The sequence below is a fragment of the Ictidomys tridecemlineatus genome, chromosome 8 (assembly GCF_052094955.1).
Source record: "Ictidomys tridecemlineatus isolate mIctTri1 chromosome 8, mIctTri1.hap1, whole genome shotgun sequence".
NCBI lineage: Eukaryota > Metazoa > Chordata > Mammalia > Rodentia > Sciuridae > Ictidomys > Ictidomys tridecemlineatus.
In genome coordinates, this window is record NC_135484.1 from 41,148,050 (window position 1) to 41,172,500 (window position 24,451).

Here is a 24,451-nt window from a genome sequence, read left to right on the forward strand (position 1 = left end):
CCACAGTTAGGTAGAGCTTATTAACCCATTAGTAGATAGGTAACCAGATAGCAAACTTAATTGCTGATGACTTACCTTCTCTTATTATTTGCCATTAGTCACCAGAGAAATACATGAAGGACATTAAATAAATCTGTAAAATTTAGCATCTTATTTGAAAGTTCTTAGAGAACATGATTTGCAAAACAATGTCAAACTTATTTAGACTGAGTGTATAGATGTGAAAGGAGAAGAGGAGGAATTGGAATTATGGTTCATGGTTTTGAACTGATGGCAAACTGTGAGTTAGACCTTTTAAAGTTTCATCAAGATGTTACCTTCACTAATGAGAGTGTATTGTTGGGTATTAGAGAAGCAAAGCAGCTAAAGACATGATCTCTTTCTCCACAGTGTCACATTAGACCCCAGTTTCTCCTTGGCCGGGACATTTAGCAACACTCATAGAAGACGTCAGCAGTAGCACAGCATGATTTCAGAAGTGATTGGAGGCCAAAACCTATGACCGCTTAGATGACCCAGTGATGTCTTTTTCACAAAAAAATTCACAATAGAGGAAAATTCTTAGTGAACTCTTTTTTTTTTTTTTTTCTTTTATAGTGAAGCTTGCCAAGTCAGCCTCCACATGTTTTAAAGTTGGTTTTGGCATGTTTGTTATCAGTCATCTAAGTGTCAGGGACCTTCCTCACAGGAAACAGATGGTCCACTCACATCAGAGTAACTTAGGGTTTATTTACAAAGAGACAAATGACCAAGATTTGAATGTAGTTTAAGAAACAGATCGGATCATACTGGGACCCAGAACCAGCAGGATTAGAGACCTTGTTCTCCTCTCCACACCATGGGATATGGGGAGGAAAGAGGTGAAAACAGTCCACATGGAGAGAAGCAGAAGTTTCCATGGAGGATATGACCAGCTCTAGGGAACTCCATCAGAAGGGAGCCACAGATGAAGTCCCTAGTGTCTCTTTTCCCTACTTCCCACCTCTTCTGTCTCCCTGCTGTCCAGAAGTCAGAGGACGTGGAGGCTTTTTGTTGTAGTACCAGATGAGTCAACCCTTTTGTCACTTTGTGTATGATATTCTTTTCTTCTGGGTGGAAATCCTATGTCTGCAACCTGAGAAAGAGAAGTCTCATCATGGGGCAATATCACTTCAGTCACATTTCCTCCTGAAGCTACTACTACTGCTTTCTTCAAAGAAGTGGGGAAAAGGGAAGAAGAAAATAATGGGGGCCATAAGACGCAGCTTCTAAATTTGCCTCTACACCTAGCCAACAGGAGAATCACAACTGCTGCTTCTACCACCAATTCCATGTTCCCTTAGCCTCTGCAGATACTTCCGCTGGATGAGGACTTTTTTGGCCAATGGGGTGACTTGAATCTTAATTCCTCTAGTAGTGAATGGATAGGTCCTATATCTTCAGTTTAAGCTCTGCTGGCTCTGGTTTTTATTATAGGTCCGTAGGTATGAGGTGGAAAAGCATCAATATTTGCTTGGGAGACAAGGAAGTTTAAAGAGAATTGGAAGAGTCATAGTTTGTTCCTTCATCCATATCTACCAAAATGTTCCCATCTAATGAGGCAGGATTTCATTGCTTCTTGACAACTACCTTTCCCTTAACAGAGAGAAATCTGGAAGGTCAGGTTTATAATTAGTTCTACAGCTCTGCAACATTTATAATCATACCCTGAGCTTAGTTGTCAGTTCCATCTTCCCTGCAACTATAGGACAGAAGAGTCTCTTCCAAGTTACTCAGGAAAACTTCTGTGTACATTCTTAATTATGTGTTCATGGGTTTGTATTCTCTAGGACTCTAAGAAGTTAAGTGACTTTAATCATAATTGTCAGAGCACTGGATTTCTGCTAGCACATTATCCCAAGTGAACCCTAATGAATGCCTGAATATTTATTATGCCACCATATGCCGTAGACCCTATCTGATTCCTTCTATCCCCCAAAATGAGTTCGTCACACATTCCTCGAATATATGATGCACCAATCCAAGATCACATTTCAAGAAGTCTGTTTCCTGAAGAAATTTCTGGTACCAATTAAAGTATCAACCAAGGTCCCAGCAGAAAAGAGATAATTCTATGAATATTTGTCTATAAAGTGACAGCTTAAAAGTGTTTGAGTGTAGTGGAAGACAACCACCACAGATAGGGCAGGAATGCAGGCCAGCTGCCATCCACTGTGAGCACTCTCAGTGCTGAGGAAAAGAAAGAGTTAACAGAACCTGAAAGGTAACTAGTTCCCGAACTCATCCAGAAGCCAGATTACAATGGGGCTTGTGGATGGTGTCAATGCCCATCCATTTTTGAGACTGGGGGCAGATGGAGGAGGAGGAGGAGAGTGGTTCTGGAGGGTCACACAGGCATATGACACAAGGGTAATTGTTTTCTTCCACTCTCTAATCCTTCTTCTAAACTATGCAGCCTTGTCTTTTTATGAACTATTTGGCTTAATTAATCCACAGTCTAGTTTCTCATTTGTGTTCAGATTTCTGTGACAGTCTATTAAAATACACCCTTTTTCTTTTGTTTCCTAAACATGTTCTATGATTCACAAATCCATAATCATACTCATATATATATGAAAATATATACATACCTTCCCCCCCATTTTAATACAAACAATACCATGTTTTTTTAAACCACTAGATCTTGCCATAGATAAGCACAAATATTAGGAACCTCTTGAGTTTAAAAAGTGAGAATTCATAATTTTACCTGGAAATAAGTATAGTTCTAAGTATTTTATCTTTCCCTTTCTTCTCCCCTCCAGCAAAAACATTGTTTCTTTGGTTGAAAACATTCAGTTTTCAACTTATTTCATCATCTTGGAGAAGTGCTGGCTTTGAAATGCAATTTACAAAAGTATGATTTTCAAAAAGTCACAAAGTGACAGGAGATATTTTTAGGATCACTAGAAGTCCATGAGGTTTTGTTTGTTTTTTTGTTTGTTTGTTTTTGTTTTTGTTATCTTGTTTCAGTAACAGTTCCTGATTTTCTTAACAGGATTTAGACTTTTTCCCCCCCAAAAAACCCTTTTAATTACCTCGAACTTATCTAAAAGACAAGAAATTATGTAAGTAATTCTCCAAAGAAATATCATAGCAGAATTACTATGTTTAGTTGAAAACCTAAGAATATATGATGATCATCTTGATGCCCAATTCCAAATAATTTCACTTCTGAGCATTTTAGTAAGAAGAATAAACTAGAAAGTAATTGTGATTCTTGATTCTTTAACATGGCTGTGGGTTTATTTCATACTTCTATTTCATACTTTATTAATAATTTCACTAGTGTACTCTCCTCAGTCCTATGTATTGGCTGAAGAGTTGTAGCAGATTTGTAGTTTGTGTACTAATTAGTTTGTGCAGAGCATGGCTTACACAATGGTGATTCCAAATCTCAATATTTGTAGGAGAGGTCAAGTTTCTGCCACTCTCTAGAAGCTGAGATAAAAATTAAGAATATGTGAAAACATCAGTTCACTCCTCTTCTCAGTTTTGACAAACTGAAGACAGATGGCAGAATAATTTTACTTTTCCTGGTTAAAGAAACAAAGAAAAGAAAAATATTACTGCTAGCACATCCTCCCTAAATAATGAGTAGTCAATATGGGATCCACCAATAGTCTTTGAACCAAATGCTTTTGGCCCAGAAAGGGCCAGAAATAGTATTGACATAATCCTTAGCAAATACAGAAAACAAAAGTTGACTTAAGATAATTTGAATAGTAAGAATCTATCTAAGGTTAAAACAGCATTAAGTATGAATTGGAATTTGCTGGCCACAAAGGCCACTTCAGTGATGAATCTGCGCAGGAAATCGTCACTTAAAATGTAATCATGTGCTTCTAATTGTGATGTGGTAACACACTCAATACTGAAAGGCAATGTGACCAACTGAGATTGAGCAATCAAAGTGGAAAAAAAGAATTAATAGCAGTCAAGGCAGTTTCAAATCCCTTTGAGCACTTTAAGGTGAAAACCCCTTTTCATCTGCTTTTGTGTGACCTGAAGTAACACTGATAGGAATTCAATGAAGCAAAAATGTGGCAGATACAGTTCCAGAAGTGTCAGGAAAGAGTCAGAATATAAGGGATGGCTTTGCCTGCCACGCTGGCCCAATGGTAGGTCCACAAAAGTGACCTCACATTCCAAAGGTCCTTCTTTGACTCCCAGTCGAACACTTTTTCCACTGCACCATGCTCGTTGCCTAAAAAAACATTGGCTGAAAGCATTGGCCAATTTGGATTAGTAATAGGTTTGTCTGAAGCAAGAGTTCACAGTTTTTACCACATCATTCTGCTCAAAAATCCTTCAGTGGCCTTCCTGTTAAATGTGATGTGCTAACAAAGCACGTCATTCTCTTGGCATTCCATTTAGACTGCCTCAGCTTGCAAGTTCCATCTCCTACTGCTTCTCGGCAGGAGAGCTCTGTCACATCCAGAACGTCCATTCCACATTCTGCAGCCTTTGAGGTCTTCAGTACTGGTGATGTTTGATCACTGGGCTGTTCATCCCACAGGGACATCCCCACCCCCACCAGAACCCTAAGCAGCTTCTGTTTTAGGCTAATTTCATCCAATCAGCCTCCCTGCTGGGGTCAAACCGCCCATTTTCTTTGTGTTTCCTGAAGCTTCCAGCCACTCCCTGACTTTCCTTCCTACTCTGGACACCTACAGTGTATACTCCCAAGACCATTTATTTGACCTTTATCTGATTTCACTTGGTGTTGTGTACTATCTTTCCTGGAAAATCACTATACTGTGGCAAAACCCCAGATCATCACCCAGTGCCCCCATCAGGAAGGATTAATTAATAAGCTTACCTACACCCTCAGGTGCACTTCACACTACATAGTTTACAGGACCTTGTGCTTATTTTATCTTATCTCACACAATGAGGAATTAAATAAACAAGTTCTTAATGCTTTCAAACTATAGAGCTTACAGAGGGCTTTCACATATTTTATCTTATTTCACAATACCCTTGGAGAAAAGCCTAGCAGATATTATGTTCTTTATTTTACACTTGAGAAAGCTGAGTCAGAGACCCGAGACCGTGAGTGGTTTTCCCAACATTTTTCCCAAAGTCAAAAACCAACTAAGGGACAAGGTCTTAGAACCATCTTTTCTGATTCTCCAGTGCACATTTGACTTAATTATTTGTTCATTGCTGGATGGTTCTTATTTTGTAGTTTCAACACTGCAATTTGAAATCTTCTGGGTACATTATTAAAATGACTTGATACTATGAGATATGATTAGTATTTTAAATTATGGCAACTGATGCAAAATAAGAACATGAGAGCTATTAATGTTGAATCAAATCATCAGAAGTACGTGTACTACGGGGAACAATGAGACGAAAGTCTAGGAACAATGTTCTTAAATTGATTGTATTTGAAGATTTTTTAAATTTTAAATCAGCTGCAGCAGGATGAAATGTAGATAATTCTATTAAAAATAAAGAAAATATATTCACAAGTTATGGAGTCCATTAATTAATCTGTTCCAGTGTTGAACTGATGACATTTCTCAAATGCAAACAATTAGTCAGGCACAGTCCTGAGTTTCACATGGATTATCCAATGTCACAGCCGTGTTAGAGAGATTATCATCCTAACTTTTCAGAGAAATGAAGGAAAAGAATACTTGTTGATATAGGTGAGATTTTCAACATGTGCCACCTGACTCCTAAGTCCAAGCTAAAACTGTATATAATTAAACTTGTAGTAAGGAAATCTGAATCCATCAATTCCAGTTCGTTTTAAATCAAAATGAATATATTTGGACTATAGCCTGTTTCTTAATAGTTGTCCATATGTTGGAGAAAAATATTAAAACCCTTTGAGCTCTTATTAGAACTGCCTACAACTTCAGTGACTTCCTATTTCCCCAGAGAATTTGAATGTTAAGTTTGGGACAAAACAGTCTCCAACATAAGCTCCTCTGTGCTTTGCAGGGTCTGCACATCTGTTTGCTTCTACACACATGAGAGATGAACATAGTGGTTCAATTAGGATTGACAAATGTCTGTGACAAAGGTGACATTTGCTTTAGGTCTCAATAGTCTAGAGCTGTGTTGAATTTAAATGTAAATGCCCAGATTACTAGGATCCATGAAAAGTAACTAAGGGTTTATTTTTCCCTCCTCTCTCTTAGAAAAGTGTTTGTTACCCTTGTGCATGATCTATCCCCAAACATTTTTGTGTTTGGACTTTCTTTGCAATATTAACAATATATAGGAAAAATATACTTAAAAATAGCCATTGAGATCAGACAGAGCTGGATGTGAGTCTCAATCCATCCTTTACTAATTGTATGGCTTGTGACTTACTGAACTCAACTTTATTTTATTTTTTTTCCATTTTATTTTATTTTTTCATTCCATGAATTGAACGAAGGGGGCTTAACCTCTGAGCCCTTTTTATTTTTTATTTTGAGAAAGGGTCTTACTGGGTTATCAAGGCTGCCTTTGAACTTGAGCTCTTCCTATCTCAGCCTTCTGAGCCACTAGGATTATAGACATTGGGACACGATGCCTATCCTGAACTCATCTTAACTTTAGTTTCCTCATCTATAAATTATGGTTCCTAATTTATGCAATTTGGGTGAGGATAACATAAAGTAAGAAGTGAGCAATCTAGGAGTTAGGCTAACATATGTTCCCTAAATATCTGCTTAACAGATAACTACAAAAAAAGCACAGAACAGATATGTAAAATAGATTTTGCTAGACTGACAAAAATAAATATACCAACATAGTTGTTGGAGAATATAAGATATGGTTGCTTTTTTTTTTCAATATAGTTGTCTTTCAGAATTTTCATTAATTAAAAAAAATTTTTTTTTGAATTTTGCCACTGTCCGTAGCTAAGGAAAGACATTGTCTTAATGGCAATAGCAAGAAATCTTAGCACACAAAGTTTGTCATTGGTATCCATCTCAATTCACTAGGAAGAATTAGACATAACCTCCTGAGGTTTTAAATTCAGTAACAAACAATTTTATATCATCCAATTAGTTCTGACAACAAACTACCAGTGTGCAAGTAGCTTTCAATATCCTAAACTTGTTTTTTAAACGTAAAGATCCTGGATACTTTGGTGAAAAGTAGTAGCTAAGTATAAAGGACTTAGGTTAAGTTGGCACACTGAGAATACCAAACTTGGAAAAGATATCCCCAACACAGTTCAAGGAAACTCAGAGGCTATAATTTTAAACAGACGGTCCAAGCCATTTCGTAAGCAGTGGTCTAGGATGAAGAAGACTGTTTTACCTGGCAAATTATATTTGTAGGGACTGTCAGTTTAGCTGGCAGCAGCACTTGCTTTCCCTATAATTGGAAACTTTCTTTTAAAATATGGCTTTTATATACATACAATACCTGCTGTAGCACCCTGAGAATACCAGCTAGTCCTGGCATGAATTTCAATGTAATATGATTAAAATCACTCTTACATAGAATTTCTGAATGGAAATATCTACGATAAGGTAATGAGCTGGAAAAAATGAACATAAGTATGAGTTCCCAGCTAGAGGAATCCTTCAGAGACAAATTATGAAATGGGGACTCTGAATCATGTTTAGGCATTCCCTTTTGTGATTAGTCAAGTATAATTTACTGAGCACTCATTAGGTGCTAAAAGTTCTTCAGTGTAGAAGCCTCCATTCTGATATAATCCAGGTTTAGGTGAACTGAACTCATTTGAATCAGTTCTTCCTCCCAAACCCTAAAAAGATGACAATTTAAGTTCTAGATATTTAAAATATTTAAAACAGATGAAATTTAGCATTATGCCAAGCTCATGGTAAATACACCAAAGTACAAGCTTGACTGTACTAAAACAAATGATAAATCATGAGTCACCTCATGATTTGATTTATGCTTTTCCCCTTTGACCTTCAATTCTAAATCTGCCACTTATAAACTCTGACACAGCAAAAAGCTGGGAGTTATGCTTTGTTTTTACATTTTTCAATGGAAATTCCATTTAGGGAATGATGTAAGGCAAAACGGGTCTCCTTCCACTACTTCCCATATTTTCCTCTGCTCTCAGTGACTTATGGTTACTAGTGGTTTCTGACTAAGCAACAGCTCCAATGACACTCATCTCCCAGCAGAGCTCCCTACACATCTGCTAGCCTCCAAAACCCTCGGATTGGTCCCGTGACTCTTTGAAGCTGTAATGTTCAGTATGATGATCCCTATGGTATGGGGCAGTTCATAACAATTGTTACAGTTGTCTAATTATTCGTTGGACATGACAGTGTACACACTGTGCATACAGTAGTGAATACTGTCCATGGGAACTCCATGACTGGGAATTACCAGTGGAGAAAGGAGGGGTGCTTGTCCTAGGAATTCTTCCAAACAATCATTGTGTTCAGTGTTCCCCTTCAGAAGGCTGAGAATTTGATCTGTATAATGACAGAGGGGATCATGTTTTCTTCGGTGCCTCTCAGAGCCTGGAAGCAGAATATACTGCCCTGGATTTCACTGTCCCTTAGAGTGAGCTCTCATGGGCTGTGGTTGCTCGGCTGCTCAAGCCTTAGAGTGTCTGGTGCAGAGTCATTCATTCTCTTAGGCAGATCCAAACTTAGGTCACCAGAGAAGGTGGTTCTTGTTCTTCATGTGCCTCATTTATATGTGACACATACAGAAAATAAATACTGATGCACATTTCGTTTTCCTTCAGTTTCTCAAGTTTGGTCATGTAAAAGGAGCTCAAAATGACATGGCGGTGCATAAGATATGACCTTCCAAAAAATGAACTTTTAGCTTGTATTACAATCTTCCTCATGAGTCCTGCCCGAAGCAACCAAGAGGAGAGGATTGTGAAAGGTAGTTTACCATTTTTTTGTCCCTTTTGCTTGAAAATTTACATTTGATTAGGAAGAGGCAAATGAAGTAGAGAGGGAATGTTATCCAACTCCCTTTGATTTCATTATATTTCAATCATTTTCTATGCAGTTTCTGACTTAGGAATGGATTACTTGAGCCAATGTGGTTCAATTGTCAATTGTTTCCATATAAACTAACACATTACAATTGTATTGTTACATTCCTTACCTTCTTCTAAACTATGTTTTATAAAAAATTTTTTATATCCTCTAAAGCAAGTGCACAAATCCAAATGTATTACATATTTTAAAAATCCCCCTTGAAGCACCTGTATATTTCCTTCATCTAGCATTATATATTACTGCAAATTATCACTCTAGTTTTAATTTTTTGCCATATATACCTGTGTTATTTTATATACAATTAATTGCATAGATAGATAGATAAAACTATCAGCACATTTGTGAAGCTATATTCTGCAGAATATTTTTATATTATACAATTTTTTAAAGTAATAATTCTAAGAAAGATATCCAGACAAATTTATGGGAGCCTACATGATGCTTACATCAAAAAGCAATAAAACTTTCCAAAGCTTTTAGTTTTGGAACTCTAAATGTGGTCAACTAAAAATGATTTCCTGTTTCCAAAAAGTTTTTTTTTTTTTCAACAAGAAAATCCTCTCTCTGGAAATATCAGATGTCCTCATAGTTATTTGATATTACTGCCCAGAAGAATCTGGGGAGAAAAAGAGAAGAAAGAAAGTGGGAAGAGGCCAACAAAGCACAGGAAACCCTTCTTAGAATTTCAAAAGCGGTGAAATGTGGAATAAGTTAGCTATGCCAAGACATTTTATATAGAAAAGCCTGAAGAACTGAGTAAAGAATAGAAACACTCATGTGAAGAGCTATATAGACATTATAGATGTAGTTTCATATTACATAAATTAAACTGAAAAAGAAAAAAATTAAAACATCTTAAAAGAGGCCTTTAGGAAATATTTTGCACACATAAATGAATGAATAATTACAATGACAAGGAGGTATGGAGCAGCTACTCAAATATGTGCCTAAAATTCTACAGCTGTTGCTGCTTGCCTTAATTTGCTAATACCAAAGGTAGGTAGTTTCATGTGTGTTAATGTTTTATCTTTTAGGCAAAGAACCCAATTTTAGAGAATTCGATCTTTAATGGCATTGGCAAATTGTGTTGTCTCCATGATGCCATTCTTCACTGCTCTTACAGAACAGCAGTAGAATAAACTTCCAAGGCAAATTCCTACATACTCATGGCAACCAACAACTCATAACAACAGAGAAAATTTTGGACAATAGTGGTTGTTTTTCTAATCAGCACGTTACATACCAATCTTGCTAAAAATGAAACATTTACAATTTTTTAAAAGTAATAATTTGTTGTAAAAATGAGGTTAGTGATTTGGGGGGAACGCAGTAAGTACAGATAAATCTTTGAAAAATACATGAATACTTTTGTTAACATCTTGTATTACACGAGACAAGTTGAGACTTTGACTAAGACAAGTCATACCTAAACTAACATATATCAATGAAAAGCACTCTGTAGTAATTATTCAGCATGGTTATAGTAGAGTTGCAACTCTGACAATTTACATAGAATTCATATATTTACTTGCAATTTTGAACATTATAAGCTTTTCTTTAGAAGGATTTTATTTTGGAAAAGAAACGTGAAAAAAAATAGTGAGGGTTCATTGATAGTACCACACATTTAAATACCTTACACAATTTAAATAAATTTTAAATTCAATTACTATCACTAAAATAGACAGATCAACGTAATACACAAGACCCCAAACAACCATGTATACATGCAACTCTAATTTGTAGTACTGATGGCTTTTTAAATGATTAATAAAAGAAAGATTATTTAGTGAATGAGCTAGCTAATCACTTAAGGAAAAAAAAAAAGACTCCTACTTCATGTTATGCAGCAAAATAAATGCTAAATACATTAAAGACTAAGTACAAAAGGTGGAAACCCTGAAATACTATAAGAAATATAATACTTATATAATTTTGAAGTGGAAGATAATACTTTAACTCATAACGTAAGTAACATATTTATGAAAATTAGCCATATTTTCCAAAACAAACACAAATTTAGTGAGAAGAGTGGCATTGTTTTACATTTTTGCAAATCTCTCTAATGTCTGGCTTAACAGAAAACATCTGGAATCTCCGAGTTGCTTCAGCATTCATCTGTGGTGATATCATATGTCATGTAGCTGGAAAACTCCACCATAAACTTGTGATAGAATAAAAGTGAAAAAGGCAGATATGTCTTAGTATTATCATGAAAACACTTGAGACCTTTTGGACCTCTGGAGTGGGTCCCTGGGATGTTTGTGGTCTCTGCATCACACTTTGGGAACCATTGATGAAGGCCAATGAAATATTTTGTGAAATTTTAAGTTGATTGTATCTCTAAGGGACAAATTTAATTTTCCTTGCTATGGTCAAGATTCATCCCATTCCTTGTAGTTTCCTACCCATATAGAGTTGCAGAATAGCCCGAAAATCAATGATGTACACTCAAAGCATTGAAAAAATCTCCTGAAAGGTCTGAAATATTGCTACCCTCCACTGAAAACATACTCTGTGAACTGTTCTGACCATTTCTCAGTCTTCCTCCCTAATCACCTTGTATCAATAGATTCTACCTCATTAAACATGCTGATACGCAGAGATCATGATGAAATAGGCAAATTTCTGGGCGGCAATACAACGAGAGGAAAGGAAAATTGGAGCTCCTGATGTCGTTAGAGGAGTAGTTACTCCTGTATACTTTCAGACTCAAAATCCTCAAAACATTCCTTCTTTTCTACCCTCACTCTTTCTTTAGAATCAGTTTTCATAAATAAATTCTCTGTGTTCTTCATTTCAGTTCTTTTTCTCCTGGCTAGTTTTGTAAGCTCTCCTCAGCAAGTAGAAGCTTCTCCTTTTGGCCCATTCAATTGCAACTCAAATAGCAAACCTGATTTAGGTCAAAAATTGTTTTAGTTAAGTGTGTTGTTTGTTTGTTTGTTTTTGCCATTGTGTCCAAAAGACCTGACAAGAACCATGTTACAGAAGGAAGGAAAAGTTTATTTGGGGCTCACCATTTCAAAGGTCTCAGTCCATAGAGGGCCAGCTCCATTGCTCTGTGCCCAAGATGAGACAGAACATAGGACAGAAGAGCCTGAAGGAAGAAAGTAGCTCAGAACATGAAAATTAATAAGAGGAGAGGCTAAACTTGGATCACAAGGGACGAAATATATACCCAAAAGCCACAACCCTAGTGACCCACCTCCTCCAACAACACCCTACTTGCCAACAGTTTCCACTCAGTTAATCTATTCAAGTGGTCAAATACATTGATTAGACGAAGGCTCCTGTAACTCAGTCATTTCATCTATGATATTTCTTCAATTGTCTCATACATGATTTGGGGGGGAGGGGACATCTCATATTTAAACCATAACAAATGTTTCTGAGATTCTCTTTTGTTTAGGAAGTCAGGATGCAGTTTAACTGCATGATTATAAATAAACGTTAATTCAATTTGCTTTAATATGTCCTTCACAGGAAAATTTCCTTCTTCTCACACTAGATCTTCAAGAAGATAATCTTCATCAAGATGGACAGTAAGATCACTAAACCAAATTTCATGTTGCAAACACATGTACACATGCATACATATAGGCATGCGTGATTTATGAAATAAAAGCTATTTTATCTTCACCTCTATTTATTTCAGCCTATCCTTTTCTTAGAAATAAGCTATCATCATTATTCTAATAATATTATTATTGTCTATCATTCTTCTAAAGGGAATTTGACCCTTTTATGCCAATTGAATGTGATGTCATTCCAAAGACATCTTACTAGGTTCAAGTGACTTAGCCTTATATCCTTTCCTGAGAAGTAGAGTCTCCAATTAAATCATTTAGAATTTTCTCTTCTAAAAGTAAGCACTTGGAAGTGGGGAGACAGAGATGTAGAGAGCTTTAATTCTATATATAATACATGCAAAAGTTTATACCAACACCACTGAACATGACTAAGATTGAGTAACCCAGATACTTAAAATTTTTCCATCATCATACTACTTTATTTCATAATTTTTTATGGAGAATAAGTCATTAAATTTTCTCACCAATAATCCTAAAACATTATTAATCCTAAATCTGAACTGGGAATTACAGAAGCTCTTCCTTCTTATTATCAGTGCAAAATTAGAATCATGAGGAAGCCAAAGAGACAAAACGGGATAGTTTTGACCACAAGTCACAAGCTTTAGAGGGCTATACCATAAGTAACTCTTCCCCTTCTTCTTCTTGATGGATGGAAAGAAAAATGACATCAATATGAAGCATTCCGTCTAAACAAGTAAATTGATTCTAAAGAATAATACCTCATTAAACATGAAATCATATGAAATTCAAATTTCAGTATATAAATAAAATAATATTGGGACACAACTATATTTTAGATGTTTACCACATATCACACTCATTTGTTTATTTATTATATTCTTTTGCTTTTTGTGCTACACTGACAATGATAAGTACTTGCAATAAAGACCATTTGTGACATCAGTATCACTTTACACCCATTCAGTAATTCTACAAATTGCAGAAATGTAACAGCATCTCAAATGCCATTCATACTTCTATTTTACATAATATTTTATAAATTGCAAGTGCACAATAGCCTTGTGAAAACAAAGAGGAGAAAATCAGACTTTGAAAGTTGCACCTTTAAAAAAGGCACAGAGGAGTATAGGTAATTTTATTATTGAATGAGATAGTGAATAATTGAATTTATTATGAAATGACACTACAGCTATGCTAGACAAAAACAGTATACTTCAGTGTTATCAAGCTAAGCTTGTGCTACAATATATTCAACTCAAAAAAATGAAAAAAACAATAATCAAAAAATTAGAAAATTCTGTGTGGATTATTTCATCACAGGAGGATTTCTTCATAATGCAACAGAGTAAGTATCCAGTTGCTCATTTTTTATCCAAGCAAGGAAACCCATTTACAAATGTAAATTTATTAATTCATATTTAATTATAGCAATTGAAAAATGAATTAAAACTAAAAAAAAATATTTTTAGTGGTTTTTCTTATTTTGATGACTTAGCAGATGTTACCAACACTGCTCAGTTGTTACTTATTTGAGGTATTCTTGCCAAGTTTGACACAACTGGAAAATGATGGTCTGTGAATAGTCTACATTCGATTTACAAGACAAAATATTTTCAAAACAATTGAAAAAGTTCTAATCTGTTATGATCTGAAATGGAATCTGCTATGATGTGTAAAAAGTAATGGTGGGAAAAATACATGTGGAGCAGAAAATGGCTCAATTGTACAAATTTCCTAAGCTTGCAAAATTATTTTTAAAAAGATGAACTGCCCTTTAATTCCAAATAGCTTTGTAAATTAACTTTTTCTGCAGACCTGATCATTGCTTAATGAATTGTTCTAAAATTACAAACCAATATAGAGTTTATATATGAAATTTATACTGCAGTACAGTCATTTTGGCAACTAATGTTTTCTTGAACGAAGATTATAAATTATGTACTGGCAAAAGTTAAAACAAGAGTCAAGATTTCCATCACAACACAAATTTTGCAGTGGGTATATTTTCTGAGCTCGAACTACAGTTCCAGGAGCACTTTTCATATTTCCATGCAAGTGGAAAGGAAATTTCATATTTCAAAATCCATTTATTATGCAGTAGAGAAGCTTTCACCTAACCTTCAAGTGTAAATGATTCATCTGAAATGTAATGACATGCTAACAGCCAGATAACAAAAGAAGAATCTATAGAATTTTGTTAGTGTGTTGCAAGTTTTAAATATGATTAAAATCATATGCTAGTAAGTGATAACAGCATTTGGCCATACAATTTGTGTGGAAAGACATTTTGAAAGATGAAATACATAAAATTTCATTACAGACAATGTTAGCAGATAAATATTTGTAATTAGTTTTAATGATAGGGAACACTAAGTTTGAATTCTAGTCAAGCAAATTGTTATAACCCTCTCTCAAAACACAAGATTTATTTTCTCATTAGTAGAGTTGTATTAAAATATTTTTGTCGTAGTTGAAATAATTTAAATACTGTAGTACTTAATTACCATTATTATTGTATTTAAATTTTATCAACTAAAAAGTGTGCAGAAAATTGTTTTCTCCCTCATTATATAAGTACCTGCATGATTCTCATGATCTTGAGTCTTAGCTCACATAGCTTAACATAAGTATTATATGAACCTTTACAAAAACAGTTGGCTGCTGATTCCTTTTCTGAATGGCACAAATTTGAATTCTGGTTCCACAGGAGAAGCACAGAGGAAGCTGATGGTGGAAAGAACATGCCAGAGGTCAGAGACCTGGAAAGTTAAACAGACAGCTGTCTCTAAAGGACTCCAGGGAAAGAGATTGGCTACAAGGACCATATCTGAGATAGACCAAGAAGACAGAAGAAGCTACCATGAAACCTGAATCTCTTATGGTTAGAATTGGTCAGAGATTTTTTTTAAAGAAATCCCTTTAAAAAAAGCTTAGGAAAGATGAATCAAAGTTAAGTTCTGTCAATTGAACTAATAAAGAAATGTAATACATTATTTTACTTCCAGAGTTGCTAAAAGTAGACACTGAGTATGCATACATTGAACCCACATTAATATCAGTTATCTTTGGGTCATGGGTCATCAATTATTTTGCTTTTATTCTTTAAACATTTTTCCTTTCTGATTTTTCAGCAATGAATATTTATTTCACTTTTATACTTGTCTCACATCTTTTTTCTTGATCTTTCAGCAGTGACTATATTTATTTATTTTAAAATTCATGCTTTTTACAATTTCTACATTTTAAAAACTATTTTCTTATTGATTAATTAACATTTGTGAAATATTGTGGGGGGAAACATTTAGTATTTGTTTTCAAATTACTTATGAAGGAAAAAAAAGTTTGCAATTGAGAAGAGAAGATCACTAGACTAGCTCTCTTATTTTTTTCTGCAAACATTTTCATTCATTTTATATCTTTAAGAAAATAAGACTTTTACATACTAAAGGAATGAGAACTTAGCAACTTAGAAATAAAGTGTTTAGAACATTGAATACTCCCATATTACTAATAACACAGAAAGTACTATTGTTGCTAAAGGAAATACAAGATTGTTTTCTCTTAAAAGTTAAGATATATTTTAAGATAATCTAGAGAAGAGGTTTTTTTTGTTGTTGTTGTTTTTTGTTTTTTGTCATGTCATTAAAAAATATTTCTTGCCAGTGCACCCTGTAATTTCAGCCACTTGGAAGGCTGACACCAGAGGATTGTAAGTTCAATCCAAGTTCAAGGTCAGCCTGAGTGAGAGGCCTTAAGCAACTTAGTGAGACCCTGTCTCAAAATGAAAAGTAAAAAAAGGGTGGAATGGAGCTCAATGATAATCCTGGATTCTATTTCCAGTACTTCTCTCTCTCTCTCTCTCTCTCTCTCTCTCTCTCTCTCTCTCTCTCTCTCTCTCTCTCACATACACACACACACACACACACACACAAATTTCTTATGGAATGTAAAATTATGTTTGCATGCATCCATAATAATTGCCTTATATTTTAATTCTAATCTATTTTTATTATTCCTGATTGTTTAGAGCATTGGTAGTCATGAATTCCCCTTAGATTATTGTTTCATGATGTGCCAAATTCTTTTCTCATGTTACACAATCATATGTATCTAAAAATAATTCTGAGAAGGAAGCAGGTTCTAATGGAAATCAATCATCTTAAACATCCAGCAGTGGGGCCACCATCACCATGCTGTGCCTCCCAGATGTTGGAACACTATCATTCATTTGGCCTTCTTTATTCTGGGGTGGAGGGGAGTGGTTGAACTACTCAGGGACACTCGACCACTGAGCCACATCCCCAGCCCTATTTTGTATTTTATTTAGAGACAGGATCTCACTGAGTTGCTTAGTGCTTCGCTGTTGCTGAGGCTGGCTTTGAACTCGCAATTCTTCTGTCTCAGCCTGCAGAGCTACTGAGATTACAGGCGTTTGCCACCGTGCCCTGCTCATTTGTCCTTATGATGGCTTTCTGTATGTGTGTGTGTGTGTGTGTGTGTGTGTGGTTTTTCCCCCCATATTTGTAGGAAAACCATGTTTGCTCTAAGCCCATGTTTGAGTTTGTTTACCCTGTTGACATAGAGAACACTTAGTTATTTGGGATAATATCAATGTTAGAAGATGATACTGGCCATTGTGGGTGTCATTTAAGAACATGGTGTGAGCCTAATAAACTGCATTTATAAAATCACGAGTTATTTCTTCTGAAACTCTTCGTGTCTTCTATTTAGCTTCAATGTGTTCTGAAAGAAATGAAGAAAATTTAGAGACAGACAATATAATAAGATTATGCCTTGCTGAACATAAACAAGCAGAGAAAATAATCATTATTCATTTAGTATTTGTTTACAAATTTGTAATAAAAGGGTGATATTTACCATTTCTAAAGTCTCCAAAAGATATGGGGATTGAAAGATTTTATTTATCCTTCCACAATAGTTTTTCATGAGAAGGCAGCACAGAATCACCAGTGTTTACTTTTTGCCTACATGCCACTCAAGTTTTCTTGGAATTAAGTCTGCTCTGATCACCAGTTGGTAACTCAAAAAAAAAGTGGGCTTTGAACTATTGAGTTCAAGTGCAGAGTTTGTTCATCTATGAAAAAAAGAAGAAACAACACCAAGTCAAAACTTATTTTTATCACTTGTCTGGCAAACAATCACATACCCTCCATAGGAAGCAGCTTGTTTTACCTATAATGTACTTGCTTTAATATACTTTGTAAAAATACAATGTGTGCATTGAAAATAGTTCGACATTGTCTTGTTTTCGTACCTTTTAAACAGTGGCTCACCTTTTTCAAAAATATCATTTCTTCATCCCATTTTATTTCATTATTCTACAAATTACGTATTTCCTTTCTGCTATAAGGTATGACACAATAAAATAACATATTTTCATAGAAAGAAGTCTTTCCTTAGGATGAAAATTACATGCCAAATTCAATTTGCTTATTAAACATTTCACTGTGCGTCGTAAAATACCTAAAGACATTTAGCTTATCCAACCACTTTCTTTTAAGGGCATCTTTTGGAATACAGAGTTAAAACAGTCATTTACATAGTAAAAAGAACATTGTGTAGTTTTAGCTTCTAATTTGAAATTATCACTCTCAAACAAATTGTAAGTGAAATTGCTGGAGTAGGAGCAACCTCCTAAGCAGCACTAAAGACAAGACTGTAGAAGAAGGGACTGGGGAGGAGAGGATAGCAGGCCCCAACACAGGGACCCTTTAGTAAGGTTGGTGGAGTCAGGGTGACAGAGGGGTGCAAAGGAGACCATCTGACTTTCTTTCTGGTTGCTGATACTTTTTTTTTGGCAAAGTCAAGTTTTTATCAAAACCAGAATTGGAATAGGCTTTCCCTTGCATTCACTTACATCCAGTTACTAAACTCTGGAGGCTCTGTATTGCAAATTTCTCCTGAACACACTGAATAAATATATAAATAAATTCGTAGATGGAGGAATGAATAAATGAATGAAGGAGGAACCATAGTGAAAAATTCTTTGGCTTCTTATTTCCCTGGGGACAGTGAAATGTGCATTCTGATTTCTGGGAGATCTGTCTAATCACAGCAGTGTGTGACATCAGGATGAAGCTCTAAGAAAAGGAAAGCTAGAGGAAAATCTGATTTGAATCAGACTTAGTGTTGAGGGATTTATTTTAAAGAGCAGGAAGGTATCCAGGGAAATTAAAACAAAAACACTAAAACTCACACACTATTTCTCAAACAAGTCTCATGTTTGGCACACAAAACATCATGTCTTGGTGGTGACATGATTTCATTTTAAGTGCTACTCAATGATGGACTGTGCTTCCACATATACTTCATAACCTACCATGATAATCTTGCTGCCTGTATGTGGTCCATAGGGGATGAAGCGGCAGGAGGGTAGAGAAAGAAAAAGCAGGAAACACAAGGCAAAATCCAACCAAAATCACCTAAGTACAGTCACTCTTCCCTTTCCCAGTATCTTAGGCAGTTTAACATCATGTCTTTTTTATTATTGCATTAATAATTTGTTAAGCTACTATGTTGATATAGAAAAGTTATGTTGATATAGAAAAGTCTTTTTCTCTCCTTCCGTTTTTTGACCCACAACTATTGTATGGACCATTGGATCACAGCAAAACTGCAAAGTGGCTGGTGGTAGATACACATGATGAACTGAACTGGATTGTAGGAAACAATTGGATTCTATAATTCATTGTAAATTGGTAGGTATTAAAGGTTTCTTAGAACTCAACTTTGCTTCCATCAGATGAGTGAATTGAATTCAGATTCATGGATTTACTCTTATGCTATTCATTCATTTTTCAAAGATCTGGCTGGATCAGGCTTACTTGAGAGGAAATGCAGGATATACTAGTTAAGTATTTAATTTGAGTGGCCTTAATTCTGTTGCTTATTACAAGCCTTTAACTTGAGGGAGGGACCTTTTTTTGTTTTAATTAATTTTGAGGCACAATGTTACAAAATTATTATGGTAATTTTATTTTATTTTATCATTTTCTGTTTTTATTCAATAAGTTCATATTTTATAATCCTGACGAATTATAGTTAAACTTTCTTTTAACCATTCCTATCTCAACTATTTTTAATTCAATTTCTTCTTTTTTATCTCTGAAATAGAGAACAATTATTTGTGTTAATTTTGTCTATTCACTTGATTCATTCATTAAGATAATTTTTTAAATGGAGCTGAACTGAAGATATGCTTAGTGTCATTCGATAGTTTTCTTTGCTTTTGGGGCTATCAGCTTGTTTTTTCTAGAATGGACTAGAATAAAAATATTCTGCATGTTTTTGTTTCCTCTCTAACATTCCTCGCATTTTTAAAAACCATTTCCGAGAAATGCACAGTTAGCAGAATTATTTAAGAGGCTCTTTGGGTATCTAGTGCTGAAAGCAATGTCAAAATGCTACCTTTGTGTTTTTAAAGCTCTTGAAATACCTTCCACTCAGCTAAAAATTAGAAAAAAATAGAGAATCTTTTTAGAAAGCTTCATAATACTTTCCTATGAGTTTAAACTATGAGTTTAAAACTATGAGTTTTACTTTCCTATGAGTTTAAAACTACTTTCCAATGAGTTAAAATTCAAAAGGTTTTGATACCGCAGGTATGTGCATTATTAAATGTGTGGGTGCTTGTCAAATTTAAGCCTTTTTAAATTTTTTTTTTTCTTTTTAATCTTTCTCGTTTTAACTAAGTGTTCAGTGTCTAGGCAAGGTCTAAATCTCTTTCATATTTTTATCGGATAGAAATGAGAAAAAGAAACAGATTCCATATGAAGCACATTTTTGGAAGACAAATAAGCAGAGACAATTTCTTTGAATTCTATTTCATAAAGATAATATCCCTAAGACAAATAAAGGGTTTTTGTTTTAGGAAAAAGGGGGATACACCTGGATGACAGGCATGACAATGTTCTTTCTGGTTTATTTCATATGCTGCCCTTGACTACAATAATGCTGACCTTGATTTTGGGTTTCTCATCTTGTTTTTCTCTTCCTGGCATGGCTTTAGATTTTAAACTAAAAATAAAAATAAATGAAAGCAGAGAATGATTTTTTTTTTTTTTACTAGCAAGCATCTTACAAGAATTAACTGTAGTCTCATAAAGTTTTATCTTTTTTGATTTGTTGTAAATTGGGGTATAATAAAAACATGCGGTAGAGCTTAATATCACATCCCATAATCTAAATACGATACTTTTCTATGTACCGTCATGAATCAAACGTAAAAAAATTTAAAGTTCAGTACACTACTGCCTGCGTCTGCCAGGATTCCCCTTACAAGTTTTGCAGAGGGACAGAGACTGCACGCAGGAAACTTGGCATAACTTCTAATGTTACTAAATTAGATAATGTGTGCAGACTGTTGAATTTTTTCAGCAAATACCATTTCAACAAATACCAGATTTGAAAATAATCTCACTGAAATCCGAAATACAATATTCCATATCAGATAAAAGATTGCATATGAAGTTTTGATCTTAAAAAATCTGCAATGTTTTATCTTCAAATGCATTTTGAAAGCCAAGACTTAAACATATTTTGGTTACATAAGTTTTGGAAAATATTATAGTAAGTTTTAACTTTTTCAAGTAAACTTGTGCACTGCAAACACTGACTGACCCATCAACAATATGTTTATTTCCTTAAAATACACTATGTTTTTAAATAAGAAAACATAATTTCTTAAAGATATTCCTCACAGTATCTCCTCATATAATCATGCTAGAAAGGTAATTATTAATTATTAGAAATCTTTTACCATGCCATGTTAATTTTTGGTAATTTTCTGAAAGGTTTGGAAAGTCTACAAAAGTTTGTGCAAGTAGACTAATTTTAAGATTTAAAAAACATTGCTTATATACTAATTCGAAGTTGAATAATCTATAATTTTTTTAAGTCCTTTGAAACTTAAAATTTACTGATTAAAAACAATATGCCACTTGAGTCCATTTCTTCTGAATCACTAATTCAGGGGCAGAAAATGCTATTTAAATGCCAATGTAGTTAGTCTTCTGCACTGTAACTCTCATTTTCATGATACAATCTCATGTTTTGTAGATTCCCATTCTTACAAAATGTAAAATTGTGGTTATTAATCACAATCTGAGAGCTCGTGATGTGCAAAGTTTTGTTCAATTTACCCTTATAACACCTCATGGATTTCCAAATAGCAGAGACTGATCCAGTGTTTGTCAAAATGAATTCATTTAAGGTAAGTAAACTTTCTTCACTCCTTATCATCTCATGCTGTAATTTCAACTCTGTTTTCTTTGGTGTGTCTACACTAACCATTCCTTGATGATTTTTGTATGACTTAACTGGTGCAAGATAGTACTATGAAGGCTATTTGTCTCTGAGCCTGAAATGACACTTTTTAAATTTTTTTATTGGTTCTTTTTAGGTATATATTATAGGAGAGTGTATTTTAATATATCAGACATACATGGAGTATTACTTATTCTAATTAGGATTCCATTCTGAGATTGTTCATGATGTGGAGTTTCACTGATGGTGTATTCATGTACAAGCAAAGGAAAGTTACATTCAATTATTTCACCAACATTGGTGTGTCATCTGTAAAATGGGAAGAACTAGGCTTACCCTTAGAAATGTTGGGAAGATAAAATAAGATGTTATGTGTACAGCTTCCAGGGTAATACCAGACACACAAATGGTAGCTATTAAAATTTGAACCTGAAAGAGTATTGTGTTACAAAATAAGAGATTTCTTTTTAGGTCACATTCTTAGCTTTGGAATGACTCACTCTGCCAAAAGAGGCTTAAAGTGCCCCTTTCTCTTCAGTGATATGTGAAAAAGGCTGATCCTCTCCAGAAAATTCATCTGTCAGCAGAAGACAGCTGAGTGCTCCACTGTTACACAGAGCAACTCCATGCTACTCCCCGTGTCCGTGAGCTGTGTCAGGGTTTGCATTTCTGATGAACATGCTAGAAGCAAGCAGCATCCCTTAAAATTCAGTCAATAAAGGCCTTAGAAATCCCTTTGATAAACAACACATAAAACCCAAACATAAAAGCAGAATACTAAAAATGAAAGGATACAAATCAATAAAAATTAGAAAAAGCTAGGGAAATTCACAAATCAAGTACAAATTAAAGAAATCTCAAAAAAAAAATTAAATGTGAAAAACATCTCCCTTCAAGAAGATGGCACATGATCCATCCACACCCATCTTAAATATGGATTGTTCTTAATAATTTGCTTCCAAATGATATACTGTGAAAGGGGGAAGAAAACTTAAGTGAGGAGAAAACTGGGCAATATAAGTCTTCTCAGGTGATAAAGATTAACATCACAATAATGTCATGTCTCCAGTCTAACCAAATCCAGGGGCACTCTAAAATTTTCAAGGCCATATAAAACAAAGGATGACTGAGAAACTCTCACAGACTTGAGGAGATTAAGGGGACACAACAGAAAAATATAATGTGTATCCTGGATGAAAGTTTGAAATGCAAAAAAAGACATTAGTTGAAAAAACTTGTGCAGTCTGAACAGAGTGATAGTTAGCTGTAAGGTACTAATATCGGTTTTTTAATGTAATTAGTGTGTCATGATAATGTAAGATGTAAAAAATAGAGGAAACTGGGGGAGAACAATTACCATTAAACTTTTCTAAAAATCTAAAACTATTCTAAAATTAAAAGATCATTTTGCAAAAGAGAAATCACTTATCAATCAAGAATTTGTTTCATATTTTGAAAAATATAGAATCCATAGCAAAAATATCAACAGTCATGATAAACATGGACATAAAGCATCCAACTATAAGAAGCTAAAACTTTAAAATATAGACAAGTAAGGGGAAAACATGACTAATGAAAGTTTCTTACACTCCTTTCTCAGCCTTTGAAATCAGATTTGGAAAATTTAAAATGAATATAGTTAGAATAAAATAATTAATCCAGTGGACTCTTTGTGTAACAGCTATTCATATACAAAAACAAAAGTTGAGAATGAATAGACCAAAGTAGTTGACTATAATAGTACTAAACCACATATATAATTTAAATTAAGTGACAAACTACCCAAAGCACAAAAACCTTTTTGAAGTTTTACAATATTCCCCCCCCCCCGCAAAAAAAAAAAAAAACTTGGATTAAGGTAAATATTAAGATGGTAATACAGGTAATTTTAAACATTAAAACAATGGGAACATGGTATGTTACAAAATAGGTACCTAAACAATAATTATGTTTTAACTACAGATGTTTTTGTTTTTTAAGGCTGAATAGTATTTCATTGTGTATATATACCACATTTTCTTTAGCTATTCATCCACTGATGTACACTTAAACTGATCCCATAGTTTAGTTATTATGAATAGTGCTGAAAAATCATGGGATTGCACATATTTCTTTTAACACATTAATTTCATTTAACACATTAATTTAACTTCCTTTAGATATATACTTAATAATGAGATTGTTCCATTTTAATTTTTTGAGGGTCTGCTACATTGTTTTTCATAATGGCTGTACTGATTTACATGCCTACCAACAGTGTCCAAGAGTCTCTTTAACTCCATGTCCTCACCAACACTTGTTATCTTTTTGATAATATTCATTCTAACAGGTGCAAGGTGATAGCTCATTGTCACTTTATGTTTAATTTTGTTGATGATTTGTGACAATTAACATTTTTCATACACCTGTTGGACAATTGTATGTCTGCTTTTGTGGAATGTCTACTCAGGTCTTTTGCTTACTTTTTAAATCAGTTATTTTTTTCTTCCTATCAAGTTGTGTGTGTGTGTTTATATATTTTAGATATAAATTCCTTTTCAGATGTGTGATCTACCAATACATTCCCCTATTCTGTATGTTTTCAAGAATGTGAATGAGCTCAGAGGACATTATGTGACGTGAAAAAAGTTA

At 34.3% G+C, this 24,451-nt stretch overlaps 1 long non-coding RNA gene across 1 annotated transcript in view; it reads left to right on the forward strand.

Annotated features, from left to right (window-relative positions):
- Window positions 1-8,911, forward strand: part of LOC120889128 (uncharacterized) — a 92,673-nt gene extending 83,762 nt beyond the window's left edge. The window contains exon 3 of the long non-coding RNA XR_013424588.1: window positions 8,714-8,911. This is a non-coding gene — a long non-coding RNA (uncharacterized LOC120889128). The remainder of the gene's footprint in view (window positions 1-8,713) is intronic.
- The last annotated feature ends 15,540 nt before the right edge of the window (window positions 8,912-24,451 follow it).